Below are 13580 nucleotides of genomic sequence, written 5' to 3'. Positions count from 1 at the left end.
CAGGACATGTAATTAAAGAACAAATGTACGAAATTCACTTTTGATACAAAGGCTGATAGACTAAATAAGAGATGCGAGGCCGTAGGCCGAGCAAACGCTGGGGCCTGGGGGCGGGGCCCCCAGCTAGTCCAAAGGTTAGTCATTATATATAACGTATTACTAGAGAAACTTCATTGCTATGGTATCAGAGGCTTAGCAAATAAACGGGTTGTATCATACCTTAAAGATTGGAGGTTCAAGATTAAAGATTTTTAAATTTTAGAAATTTTAGAATTTTAATAATAATTAGTTAAAATAGAGACAGACTGTACCAGTCAACACCTCCAGTGGTAGCAATAATGCTCAGTGAGAATCATATCAAAGAGAGGAGGAAGCGAAACTATATAGTCATTATAAAAAGTAATAGGTTTCACTATTATTATTATTATTATTATTATTATTATTATTATTATTATTATTATTATTATTATTATTATTATTATTATTGTTATTATTTATAATAAAAATATCAAACAAGTGTGTCACGATGTAATGGACGTTCAGCAGTAAAGTGTGACGTCAATCAAAATAGGTCGAGAACCAATGCACTATTATACAATGTGCTTCTACCATGTACATAAAAAAATCAAGTTTCTGTAAATAACTTCAGAATCAAACTTGAAAGGTATTTGATAGATCAATGGTTTTATTTTGTTGAAGAATATGTTTACAATAATTTGTATACGTAAAAATAAAATGTATAGTAAGGTATATTAGTGAATTTAGAATATTCTAAATTTAATAGTTGTATATATGTTTATGTATATATTTCAAACTGGCATGTCCAATTTTGTTGTATGGCGGTGAACGGATCCAATAAATGAATTAATACTCGACTGGTCCCTACAGATGTACCTCCGCAGGCCCAAAAACTTCACCCTGCCGTGACTCGGTTGGATAGCGTACGTGCTTTTGTGACCACCTAGCACAGGTTGGTTTGTGTTTGCGCTATAGGTTTTACGGCATATTTTCGGACTCTGTATTTATCATACTTTCGCACGCAAATCGTGAAAGAATTCTAGTTTTTCAGCAATTATTACTGGTCCCTTGAAAACCATCTATGCTCTGTGGGGTATTGTCATGTCGTCCAACACGAATATTTTGGAGGGCAATAAGAAATTAGTGAAAGAATTATAAATTTTCAACAACTGTTTTGAGTGATGTTCTTAAACGTAGGTTCCACGGGAAAGGTGCAATATCTTTAAGTAATAACTTCAAAAATAAACATTCAATATTAAGACCACATTTTTGAAATCAGGATAGGCTGGTATATATTTTAGAGCCATTGGGCCTTATGCAGAGTCATTTTGACGCATGATTAGTGCTATACTAAAGACTTTGACTAATGTAAGTGTCCTGCAGTAGTCAGGTCTTTAATAAGACGCTAATCACACTTCAAAACGACACTGCAAAAGGCGGATTAAGTTTTATTAGCCCTCTTCCATTTCTTTGATACCTTCATATTAAATATGATTCTGAACTTATTAAAAGAAGAACCAACTCTATTTTGATCTTGTTTCATTTACATCGGTTTAGGTTAACTTACATTTGTTAACATGTAGGAACGTTTCAATATTTATGGTTAGCACCACTGAAAGGTTTGCGATAGGTTTTGTAACGAAGACGAGGCGACCAGAAGAGCAGTATACAGCATGGTGCACACAGCCTTGCGGCTGCAGGTTGTGGATTAGTGTGTTGCGTAGTGTGATGTGAATAAGATGTTATTTAATCGTGTGCTAACTTATGATTTAAATTATTACTACTTATAAAAAGGTGAGTTTGAGTACACATCATCCAGTTGTCAAAACTGGAAGTTACTGTTAATAGCATAACCTGATCAGAGGTTCGTGACGAGTTTCCGAATTTAAATCATACGATCTTAAGATTTGTAATATCTAATATTGAAAGTTTTGGAAGTTAGTGATGTAGTTGTAACACCTTGTCAAGTAAGTCACTACTATTTCTTCCCTTCTGATATTTAGAAATAACCGCGATCGACGTAAAGGGAGATGGATGCAATCTTCGTCGATCCGTATGCGTAGGTGTTTAGCTCGTGAAATCGTTAGGTCCTCGCAATGATGCTGTCAATCACAGTGGTACATCTCGATTAACATCTAGCATCCCTTTGCTATCTATTTAGAATTACTAGCCAAGTAGGAGTAGCTGCCTGTCCAGGGTGTCGGAAGATACTGCGAACCGAATTCAAAATTCTCCGAATTGGCCATGCCTCTTAGAAATGTGGTTTTGCCTCTGAGTCAACGGAGCTGGAATTGTGTGATGCGAATTACTGAGAAAAACGTTTATCGAAAGTTTTTCTTCAGTGAGGGTTGCTGAAGGAACAGTTCGCATCTTATTAGAAATATGAGATAGAATACGGGAACAGTGGTAATTCGGCTAGTTTGTATTTCACAATAAAGCACAGGAACATTCAATAAACGTATGCGTTTGGTGAGTACTTAATAATCATAGCACTCGTGTTGTATTAAATATTGCAAAGAAATTGTTTACGGCGTTTCTTTTTACATCAGCAGTGGTAATACTGGATTTGTAATATTGATTTCTCTAAATACTTGGTTTGTAATGAGGTGTCAGGTTGTTACATTTGTGGAAATACACAGTCTGTTATTAGCTTAAGCTCCACAGATGGGAGCAGAATAGTAGGTTAGAAAAATATATAGGGATAGTTTTAGTGAATTTCAGTGCTTTCATAGCATATACACGTTCCGTGATATGGCATTTATTTTGTTAAACCCCGCCGGATTTTGAACATGGCAATGAATACTTGTAAATAGGTTAGGTTAGGTTTATGTAAGGTTAAGTTTTGTTCACTTTCCTTAGTACATTGGTTTGGCGTGACGGGACTTATTAAAAATCAACCCATACCAAATATTTATTCAATTGTATAATACAAGAGTCTTGTGTTATGGTTCTTTTTTAAAAAATCGTACGGAACAGTTAGTTACGTATTTCAAGTTGATCACAGTACATCTTTTTTTATTGATAATGATATGAATACAGATTTAAAAGTGAAATTTAAATAAAATCTGCAAAGTGAAAAGAATTATATAAATATATATAATTAACTTACGGGTAAAAGTTTACTGATATATGATCCTTGAATTTTAATGTATAAAAGAAGAGTGGTTAATGCAGAATACGTTCGTGGGGCAAAATCGTGAAATGAAACAGAACTAGTAAAATTAGTCACAGTCCCGTTGAGTTCTCTCGAATGTTTTCAATATCTACACATGAAACAAATATACAAGTGCTTAAACCCCCCTTTTTTTGGAGCGGGGGGGGGGGAGTTAATTTGCACATCAGATTGTTCATATTCTTACAACAAATCACATTGTAATAACGCCATTACTTGATTTTAGGAATGCAATGCAGGGATGTGATATATCTTACATTCATTTCTACTAAAATAATCTCTGTAATTGTTTTTGAACAGAACATAAAAGCAGATCATGTCCCATAAGGTTCATACACATTCCTGAAAGGTAAAATTATTTCTTTTTGCAAATTTATAGTTTTTTTTTCTTTTATTTATTTATTTATTTATTTATTCATTTTCTTTGAGGGACTCCTTTAGAATTGTTCTCGTGAAAGTTTCTGATGTAAATAGTTTTACTTTTAGGCTTAGGTAGCTTTAATGTGATAGAAATGGCAATATTGTTATTAGCACAAGTATAAACTATTTCTCTTTCTTTATTTATTGGCGTTTGAAAGATAAAAATTACCGTGCACTCTTGTATAGCAGTTACATCAGGATTGTATACGGCACAGATGACGAGTTTATTATATGAAAAATACAACTACAATAAAATTTTTCTGGTCTAAGTACAGTGGGGATTTAGATATGTATGCGAAAAGAAAAATTGATCTGTTTTCAAATGTTGTATTTGAGATATCTTTTCAACGAATCGGTAATAATATATATAATTTAATCGTTTTTTATTTTTCTGTGGTAAGGTTTTCTCTCAATGAGACATCTTTTCTACAATTTTAAAACTTATTGGCGTGCCTTATATTCTGACATTCGTTACTAATTGTAAATTGATCATATATTTTGACATAAAACACCAAGTTTTACTTTATGCCGAATCAGTTCTTTACATTTGCAGTAATTTGTAAAGGTCAGTATTGGGCGGGATTTATAATTTCCATGTTAACAGAAAGAAAAGGACTGATCAGAGTTATACTCTTTTAGTGTAAATCAGTAAGTGCACATCCGGAAAGTTTACTCGTTAATGATAGTTTTGTTATTATTAATTATTTCAAGTCACTGGTTTCACACAGCAAAAGCAATGAGCCAGCAAGTTTGCTTGTTTACTGATCTTGTTTACAAAGTCAAAACACGCTTTAGACTGTTATTGAATGGAGCTCCGTTATGACTGTATGGTTAACATACGTGCCTTCAGCCCCGGAGCCTCGGCTTTGATTCCCGGTTGGAGCATGTGTGGTACGGAACCTATGTTAAGCTGTAAGTTTACGTCTCATATAGCCTTGGTGCTGAACGGAACGCTGAACTCAAATTAAGCTACTATTATTGAAGGCTTTAATTACGTTGTCTTCCAGAGTTTCTCTTTTATTATAAATTTTATTTATTAATTACTGTTGCTAATTTTATAATTTGAAATAATATATGTCGTAGAATATAGTAAACCAAACATATATCAGAGCACGAAATTTCAGATCTGAATCCAGTAGCCAGATCAGAGAGTTTGGTTGTTTTTGGCATTGGCAAACAAAGTAATACCAAATGATTATTACCAACTAGAAATTCGCGCCCTGATATTATAATAATAATAATAATAATAATAATAATAATAATGTTTTCCACTTACCACTTTGATAGCGTGCATCTACCTTTTAACCAATAAATGCATACACATTGTTATTTTACAATTATTATTCATATTACTAATAATTTATTTGCTCTAATTAGTGCATTCGTCTTTCCCCTTGAACAATCTTAGACCAAACCACACCATTGAAAATCAATGGGGAGGGGCATAACCGTCTCTGGTATACTTAAGAAAAAGAAAAGATAAACCAAAGTAGATGTCTTCAGTCCAATATAGTAGATGTTTAGAGGAAACCAGTTAAAAGTACTTTAGTACTAACATAATAATAATACATGTATATTTAAAAAAAAAATAGTCTAATCAATTTCGTATTTGTCTGCAATTAATAACATAAAATATGTGAGCATTATTCGTATCAATTATACGTGGTAGAATGTTCTTGCATATCATAAGTACTCTTACTGGGTCGTACTAAGCTTAGATGATTAAATTTTCTTGACACTCATGGTATAAAATTTTCGGGTGTTTATTTTTTAATATTTTTTTCTGTTTATCAAATATTTTCGTCTATATTGTGTCACATATTTTATGGAATGTAGAAATAGTTGTTATGTTTAATACAACAACCACATAATTTATTCATATTCAGGATCGCATAAATGAAGTCTATTTTGAATAAATATCTTTATTTTTCCTATGTACTGATATACATATACGGTATATAGGGTGTTTCAACGATAACGTTTGGAAGGTGATTCCTGACAGCAAGATAAGACGAAAAGTATAGACTAACCTGGGTGCACAGATGCTTCCTTTCGGAGTTATAGGCTACCGAAAAAAATGAACTTTAAAGGTCCATAGCTCCAATACTATGAGACTAGCGGAGTCGGGTCAAGACTTTATTTAGGAACTAGTATGTGCCCTATCCAAATATCCATGTGTCAGAATAATGCGCTACTTTCGCAACAATTTTTATAGAGGTAGTTAGTGAGTACTTCAGATTATATGCCCGTAACCAAATTGCCTGTACAAAAATTGTTGCGTGAGTACCTTAGGATTCTGAAACATGTACTGTTGGATAGAGCACGTATTAGTTCCTAAGTAAAGTTTTGACCTGACTACGGTAGGTCCCATAGTTTTGGAGCTATGGACCTCTAAAGTTCATTTTTTCATGTTTTCGGCAGCCTATAACTCCGAAAGGAAGCATTTGTGCACCTAGGTTGGTCTATACTTTTCGTCTTATCTTAGTGTCAGGAATCACGACCCAAACGTTGTCGTGGTGTTGTTTTGAAACACCATATATATAATGAGTAATATATATAATGGAGTTGTCAAATGTTTATCTTCCCGATAACAAGTCTTCCACATTCACAGTAGCACACTCCTATTTGATCTATATAGTTAGTTTTCCCTTGCCGTTTTTTCTCTCTAGTTTAGGTTTGAAGTGCCGGCACAGTGAAACCTGTCAATTTGGCCACCTACTTATCTTGGCCTAGTTTGTCTTGAACCTGCATTTTCCCATAAGACATTCGTTACTTACTACTCTGTAAGTTGGCCACCTGTCTTGGGTCTATCTTGGAAGTTGGCCACACTGAAGCAATGTTTATCCTATGATGATAATGATAAGTTTACCTGCGTATCTTGGCCACGCAAAATACCGTACTGTTATTTTTCTTAACTCTTTCGTATTCCCATATGAGAGGCAGATGTTCTGTATTTTTAATTGGAGAAAAGAAGCAAGGATTCGCGCGATTTGCTCTTGGAAGTCAATGGCCAGAAGACTTCCCTGATAAAGGGGTGGTGAAGGAAGATGTGAATAAGAAAAAGCACGTACATGAATTCAGGAAATGGTTGTACGTATTTGTTTTCCCTGTCTGTTTTGGTAAAACCATTAGCTATATCAGCTCCTCTCATCAGTGGGGAGCTTTAGTAATGCCGGAAAATTCTCAAGGTTAAAACTAACCATCTCAATGGTCAACTATTGGCACCTGTCGGCTTGTCAAAAGATGGCGGAGTTTTTGAGATATGAATTCCCTCAAGATTTTCTCAAAACATCTTTTGCTCCGAGGGAAACACTTCTAGCTCATTAACAAAAGGTAGTTAACTACAATATTAGAATGTGCATATCTGCCAAAAAGAACAAAACAAATACGTCTAGAATGAACCACCGTTCAGTAACAACTGAAAAGAAGTCATATAAATTGCATATGAATTTCTCAATTTATAACAACTTTTCTTGTTTTCAATCTGAATAACTCAGTGTGCTATACTATCAATTTCAATAAACTGCGTACATACGCTTCTATTTCATGGTTGTTTGTTTTATTGTGTTTTCAATCCGAATAATCAAATGTGCCAGACTAGTTTTCAGGAAGAGAAAGATATACACATATATTAAATATAGTAATATTTTCTAGTACTATATATTTTTATGATTACTTTATATACATTATTTACAAGTAGCTGTCGTGCCACTGCTTATTAAAATTTTACAATCAAGTAATTCTAGAAATCCCATTCTAAAAATACACCAAACACACTTGTTTTCTGTAAGTTGGCCACTTTTCGATGGAACCGATGGTGGCCAACATACACAGGTTTCACTGTATATATATCTCTTTTGAATTTGTATACACTTTTAATTCTGGTAATAAGTCGTATCCATTGTATAAATGACTATTTTTAAAGATGCGCGCTTTCGAAACACATCACTTTGTCTTCATATCAATTTCTATATTCATAGTTATTTTCTTTAAATTGTGCGTCATATATACTCAAATAGGAAAATATCGGTCATACGTGCGCTGATCTAGGTAGATTTATGTAAATGGGTCTAGAAAAGACTTTATTGACATCAAATGTTACATGACTTTAAATAAGTTATCTTGTGTTACAGCAATTCTTTTTTTGTTTGTTCCTAAAAGTCAAGTGAAACGTGTTTATCAATTTACTCCGCATTTTTAGTACTATTCTATTCATATGTTCTTTTTGAGACATTTTCCATTCTCTTTGATCATATTTTTTCATCGGTACATTAAGAAATAAGGAAGGGAGTGGAGTTGAGTTGATTTTGAGTTTAACGTCCCGTTCAGCAGCTAGGCTATATGAGACGTGGACCTACTGATTAACGTGGAATCCGAACCACATGAGCTCCCGCCGGGAATCGAAAAGGAAGGGAGTGGGTCTGACTAATTATCCTAGCATGTTCCTTTCTGTCTAAAGCAGGTCAGTTAAAATTTGGGAAGATTATTTAGTGTTAATATCATTCCTCTTGATTAATGAAGCTACTTCACCTGTACTGAGCCATCTTGTTTACTTAACGAAGCGTAATTTATATACTTCCATTACTTTTTGCTGATAATACAGTAAAACCTGTCTTCAACGGACCCTTCATTAAACGGAAATATTTCATCGTCCCTTGAATTTAGGGGCGAAGAACTTCTTGAATTCCCACCATTAAACGGAAACTGTGGTACGCTGACAACGGAAATCAAAACAAGTCCTTTGACAGAAAATTTCAAGTTCCAGAATGCAGTTTGGAAAGTTTTTAAACATTCCGTTAGAAGTATGCATTACGTTGTCAGCAAAACAGATAATGATGAGCAAACCGAAGAGACACAACGGATATGGGTGCCTTAATTGAGAATTATACGGTAAGTCTGAAAAGAGGTCGTAGAGATTAGAGGAATATGGCATTGAATTGGGAGAAGAATGTAGACTAAAAACATATCCAAGATGCTGTCAGAAGTTTAGACGAACTGCAAGAAATTGCCTTACGTCGAAACAACACTGATATGCATACTGTGATTTCTCAAGCTAAAATGTTGATGAGCAGCCAAGCAGTAATGTGTAAAGGAGACCCTGCTCTAACTGCTGGAAGAAAATAAAGTTAATGTGTGTACAGTATTTTTTTTCTTTCCAGTGTAATTTTTGCATTATTAATTCGTAGTAGATATAAGTACTGTAAATTGACTAACATACGTACAGCATCTTATTTTATTTCAGCATGTCCATTATAAGCATGCACTTTTTCTGTGCATGGATATACATTCTTTAACCGGAAACTATTTTTAACAAAAATTTTTGAGAGACTCGTTCGGTTCCGGTAAAGGAAGGTTTTACTGTAGTTTTAACAGCTTTCTGGATGTAAACAGAAAACAGATCTATCATTATTCATTCAAGTGATGGCACACGACAGGCATACCAGTGTGGGTTGTTTGTTGCTGCGACGTGTAAGCAGAGTAACCTCAAAGTTCAGATTCAAAAAGAAACCGGCACTACATGACTGATGCCTTCTTTCTTTCTCTCTCTCTCTCTCTCTCCTTGCTACCTTTCTCATAGACTACTGCTGTTGATTTGGACTTTTAAAAGTCTTTATGATAGTTGGTTATATTTTTTTCCTTCCTTTTTCTTAAGAAAAGTTTAATTTTGTACGTCTGCTTTTCATTAACTTAAATGATCAACTTAATGCCCGATTAAGTTTAAACCTTGTATACATATGTAAGATGACAGTATTGAAATCATACATATGGTTTTAATTGTTGGTTAGATTCGAGTTTTGTGTCCCTTTCAGCTCCGAGGTCATGAGAGACTCAGTCCTGCAGCGTAACCTGGGATCCGAACAACATGAGCTCGCACCGGAAATCGAATCCGAGTCTCCCACGGCGAAGATGCCTACATAACTATATAGCCACGGGGAAGATATAGGATTTAATGTAGTCATATATACAAATGGTTATCAAAATAATGGTAACATCTGTTGTTTGCAACACGTAAGATGTATAAGGTGGTAACATTGAGGATGCGTTCTTAGCGGTGTTAGGCGTTCGTCTATAGTATGGCAGGCGGGATAGACCTGAAGCGTGCGCTGTAAGTGCACGTCTTATATGTCCTAGGTATTGAAAGAGATATTAAGCCCCGAATTAATAAACCAAATACCACATAGTAGAAATTATATGGTAGAATGAATCCTTATGTATACAAGGTGTTAATGAACTATACAGACAAACTGTTACAGATTATTCCTCACTTCAATATAAAATACGTTTATGTGGGAGAAAAGTGCATAGTTCCGAGCTAGAGCCGTCCAAAACGTAAAAAGTACATCGCAACACGCGTTATTTCGAAAACGAGCTACCATGAAGCCGGCGTCCCATGTACTTAAGACTTCCCACCTATGCATTCCGTGTTCACTGCTGGGGGTGCACGGTGGCTCAGTGGAAGAGCGCTTACCTCTGCCGCGTGGGATCCCTGGTTCGAGGGGGCGCGGTGGCTCAGTGGTAGAGCGTTCACCTCCGGTGCTTGGGGTCCCTGGTTCGATCCCAGCTCGCGCCGTGTGGACTTTGTGGTGGACAAACACCGTGCTCGTGGGTTTTCTCGGGGTTCTCCCGTTTCCTCCCACTTTCTTCAGTCCACAATTTCATTCATTTCTCATCATCACCGTCTCCTTTAGCCTAACCGGCATAACCGTGGGACGTAAAACTCAAAGATCTCATTTCAGTTCCCTGGTTCAATCCTCGGCTAAGTAAGTTTGTGATGGAAATATCGTGTCCATTGGTTTTGTCGGGTACTGCTGTTTCCTCCTATTTTCTCATTCCACCAATTCTTGCATCATCATTCCCGTACTTTAATCATCCTCTCCCTTAACCTAAAGGGCATAGTCGCGGGACTTTAAACTCAAAGATTTAATTACATTTTTTCCGTGTTCACTGCTATCAGGGCTTACTTTTTGCCTACTTTAGACCAAGATGGTTGGAAATTTCCTCACCTCGGCGAAACTTAAAATAATATATATAACTAAAATTATGTTTCAAAACGTGGATTGAAATGATAGCTTTGATGTGATCATAATTATTTTCTTCAATTGTGTTTCTCAGTACACGCCTACTTTCAGAATTAGCTTTAACTATGTATTTATCAAGGAAATATCCAGAACAAAGTACTATTGAGGAAAAGAAATACGTGTTTGGGAATCGTGCATTGCGATTTTAGTTCACGCTTTTTCAAAGTCGCTGTACCTGTGTTCATCTGTAATCTGAGGCAAAAAGCCATACAACAACATTCCCTTTGTCTTTGTAATATACACTAATAATGTCTTTCTTTATGTGTCAGTTAATTACAATTCGAAAATACTTTACTTGGCAAGGATTTCTCAACACTACAATTAGATAATTGTATATTAAGAAGAGTAAGAGTTAAATTAGAAAGGAAGTAAAACCTCTTATAATGATTACAAATGCACCGATCAGATTTTTGTTTGTTTCTTGTAATACCATAATTTTAATCAAAGACCATAAAGGCTTCTCTTTAAAAAAGAAATTACTAAACCTCTATTTTCTCAACTTTTCACCTTGATAATTACACACACAAAATCGGAAAATAAATGCGTTAATTACCCAAAATTAACCCTAAAGATGTTGATAAATCCTACTGGATCTTGGTTTTTCGAGTGTGAGAAGGCGATTTAGCTAGGTCTCGACACCAAACGAAGCTGTTGTTCACTTGACTTTTAATCACTTCATATTGTTCAATTGGGTTCCATAAGTATCACAGAAGCGTAGGATGCGAAATAAATAAATTAAAAAAAAAAAAAAAAAAAAAAAAAGATAGATAGAGAAGATGAAAACTTGAGATATAGAACTTTGTAGTGCATGGTAAAGTGAACTTTAGAAAAATGCCTGTATAGAACTTCTAAATTAATATAAACTTTTTTTCTTCTTTTTAAAGTGAACTAAAAAATAGAAAATGTACCAATATTTATGTAACTCAACTAAAATAAAAGCGTTAGGGGCTTGTGGAAAGTGTTGTTGCTGATGTTAAAAGTAGTTGCCTCCACTATTATTGATTCAGGAATTTAGAGATATATTTTCTAAGTAACGTAAACTGAAGTTTAACAAAATTAAGTGAAGTACACATAATGTTTACCTTATCAGAAGCGAGAATCCTCCAACAACTTACCATTTTGTTTCCTGGTTTCGTTTTTATGACGTCCATAAACTAAAGATAAATCCTCCACTAAGCAACACACACAAAAGCTGGTAATTGTCTGGCACTTTCTTTTGTTCATTTCTTGTTCATCATATTTCAAAACCATTTAATTGTTCTAGAAATATCAAATTGGTATAAGCATGATATAGTCAGCTGCTTATAATAGTATGAGTTACTTTGGACCACATGAAGTTTTGTGTTGAAATACCGTAGAATATAGCCATTATATGGAAAACGACGCTAAATTTATCGTCGAAATTTGTAGTCCACATCGGCACTGGAGACCCAGGTTCGATTTTCGGTGGGAGGTCATGTGGTTCGGATTTCACGTTAAGCTGTAGTTCCCTATCTGATATAGTCTCGCTGCTGAAAGGGACAATAAACAGCTAACAAGGACAAGAATGTTTTTAAATACCGATTTTTCGAGTTTTCTCTAATGTAATTTTAGTTCGATTTGTTGCAATATTCACCATGTTGGATCATAGGTAAGTTTCAAAGAGCTAAAAAATCTGTGTACCCACATGAATACCGCAGCTACGGGTAATTTTGTAAATATGTATGTAAATGTGTATTTGAGAATGAACACAATGTTATTCTGTGCTATGTTTATATTGGAAGTTGCTTCACATCGTTGTAGATTTTAATTATTTTCTGATAGAATATGGTTAGCACAACAATTTTTCATTAGCAACCAGTTGTAGAGTGGCACATTACAAAGATTTATAAATATGTAGTAAGGTGAAGTTAGATGCAGTTAGTTAGTTATATAATGAAATGATTGTCTATATTTAAAAAACTCTAAACTTGAAAAATAAGTTTGTTACTAATAAATTATTTAGAATGTGTTCTCCAAACTAGTTTTATCCAATTTTCTTCAATATTCTTTCCCGTGAAAGTGTTTTCTTGAATATCATTGAGAAAGAAGGTGGAAGTGGACAGAGACTATGAAGTTTAACAAATAACAAGTAATTTTCAAAGTAGTTCAGGAATTGTTGGTATGGGACGAATGCGAATTGTGAATGTGTGCAGTTTGTTGCGAATAGTAATTTGTAATGTGGATAGCGGTCCGATTCGATTGTATTGTATTTTGAGTTGTACGTTCTATTGTTCTATCCTTTAGGCTAAAGAAGACTTTGAGAAATAAATAGAAAATGGCAGTAATTCTTCGCGCCCTGATAGGGTTCGAACTTGAAACCGATAGGTCTTACGATCGCCAGCCTAATACCTTAGAGAGCTCGATGATGCCATCTGCCAGCGGTTCGGTTTCGGTACAGTGTAATACATATAGGTCAATGTGAATGCGAATATGTAAGATTTTACTCCTGTGTATTCGTCAGTGGACTTGTGCGGTCTGTTATCTTCTCCACATTCTCCTGTCACATTAATTAATCCCTTTGTTAGAACGAGGCAAGATCTGCATGCTGGATTTTTTTTTTTTTTTTTTTTTTTGTGACATGTATTTCACGCACGTTGTTCTGTAAATTAGCTAAATTTGAGTTTAGAGTCTTTTCAAAAGCGACGATATATGAGACGTGGACTTGCAGCTTTACGTGGGACCCCAATCACATGAACTCCAACCTGGAATTGAATTTGGGTGTCCTTCGCCAAAGGCACATATGCTATCCACTGAACTACGAGGGAGCTAAGTTCTGTAAATTTAAGCACCAAGTCAGACCATATCATTCTGAAATGATATGTTTGTTAAACAGTACGAGAAGTGAAGTAGTATGTTGTATAATACCTTGG

The 13580-nt window shown here is 34.9% G+C and overlaps 1 protein-coding gene across 5 annotated transcripts in view; it reads left to right on the top strand.

Moving 5' to 3' along the window:
- The first annotated feature begins 1655 nt into the window (after positions 1 to 1655).
- The window catches only part of LOC145688116 (solute carrier family 41 member 1-like), a 74304-nt gene continuing 62379 nt past the window's right edge, over positions 1656 to 13580 (top strand). For 2 of the 5 annotated variants that reach the window (XM_081761874.1, XM_081761873.1), the window contains exon 1: positions 1664 to 1812. The gene's annotated coding sequence lies outside the window, so the exon portion shown is untranslated. Of the gene's footprint in view, positions 1813 to 1859; positions 1986 to 2104; positions 2488 to 13580 lie in introns of those variants that run through there. The other 3 variants (XM_081761875.1, XM_081761877.1, XM_081761876.1) reach the window with 3 other exon arrangements.

The sequence above is a fragment of the Thermobia domestica genome, chromosome 6 (assembly GCF_964235325.1).
Source record: "Thermobia domestica chromosome 6, izTheDome1.hap1.1, whole genome shotgun sequence".
NCBI lineage: Eukaryota > Metazoa > Arthropoda > Insecta > Zygentoma > Lepismatidae > Thermobia > Thermobia domestica.
The sequence above is the reverse complement of the archived record's forward strand: the minus strand, read 5'-3'. Positions and strand labels throughout refer to the sequence as shown.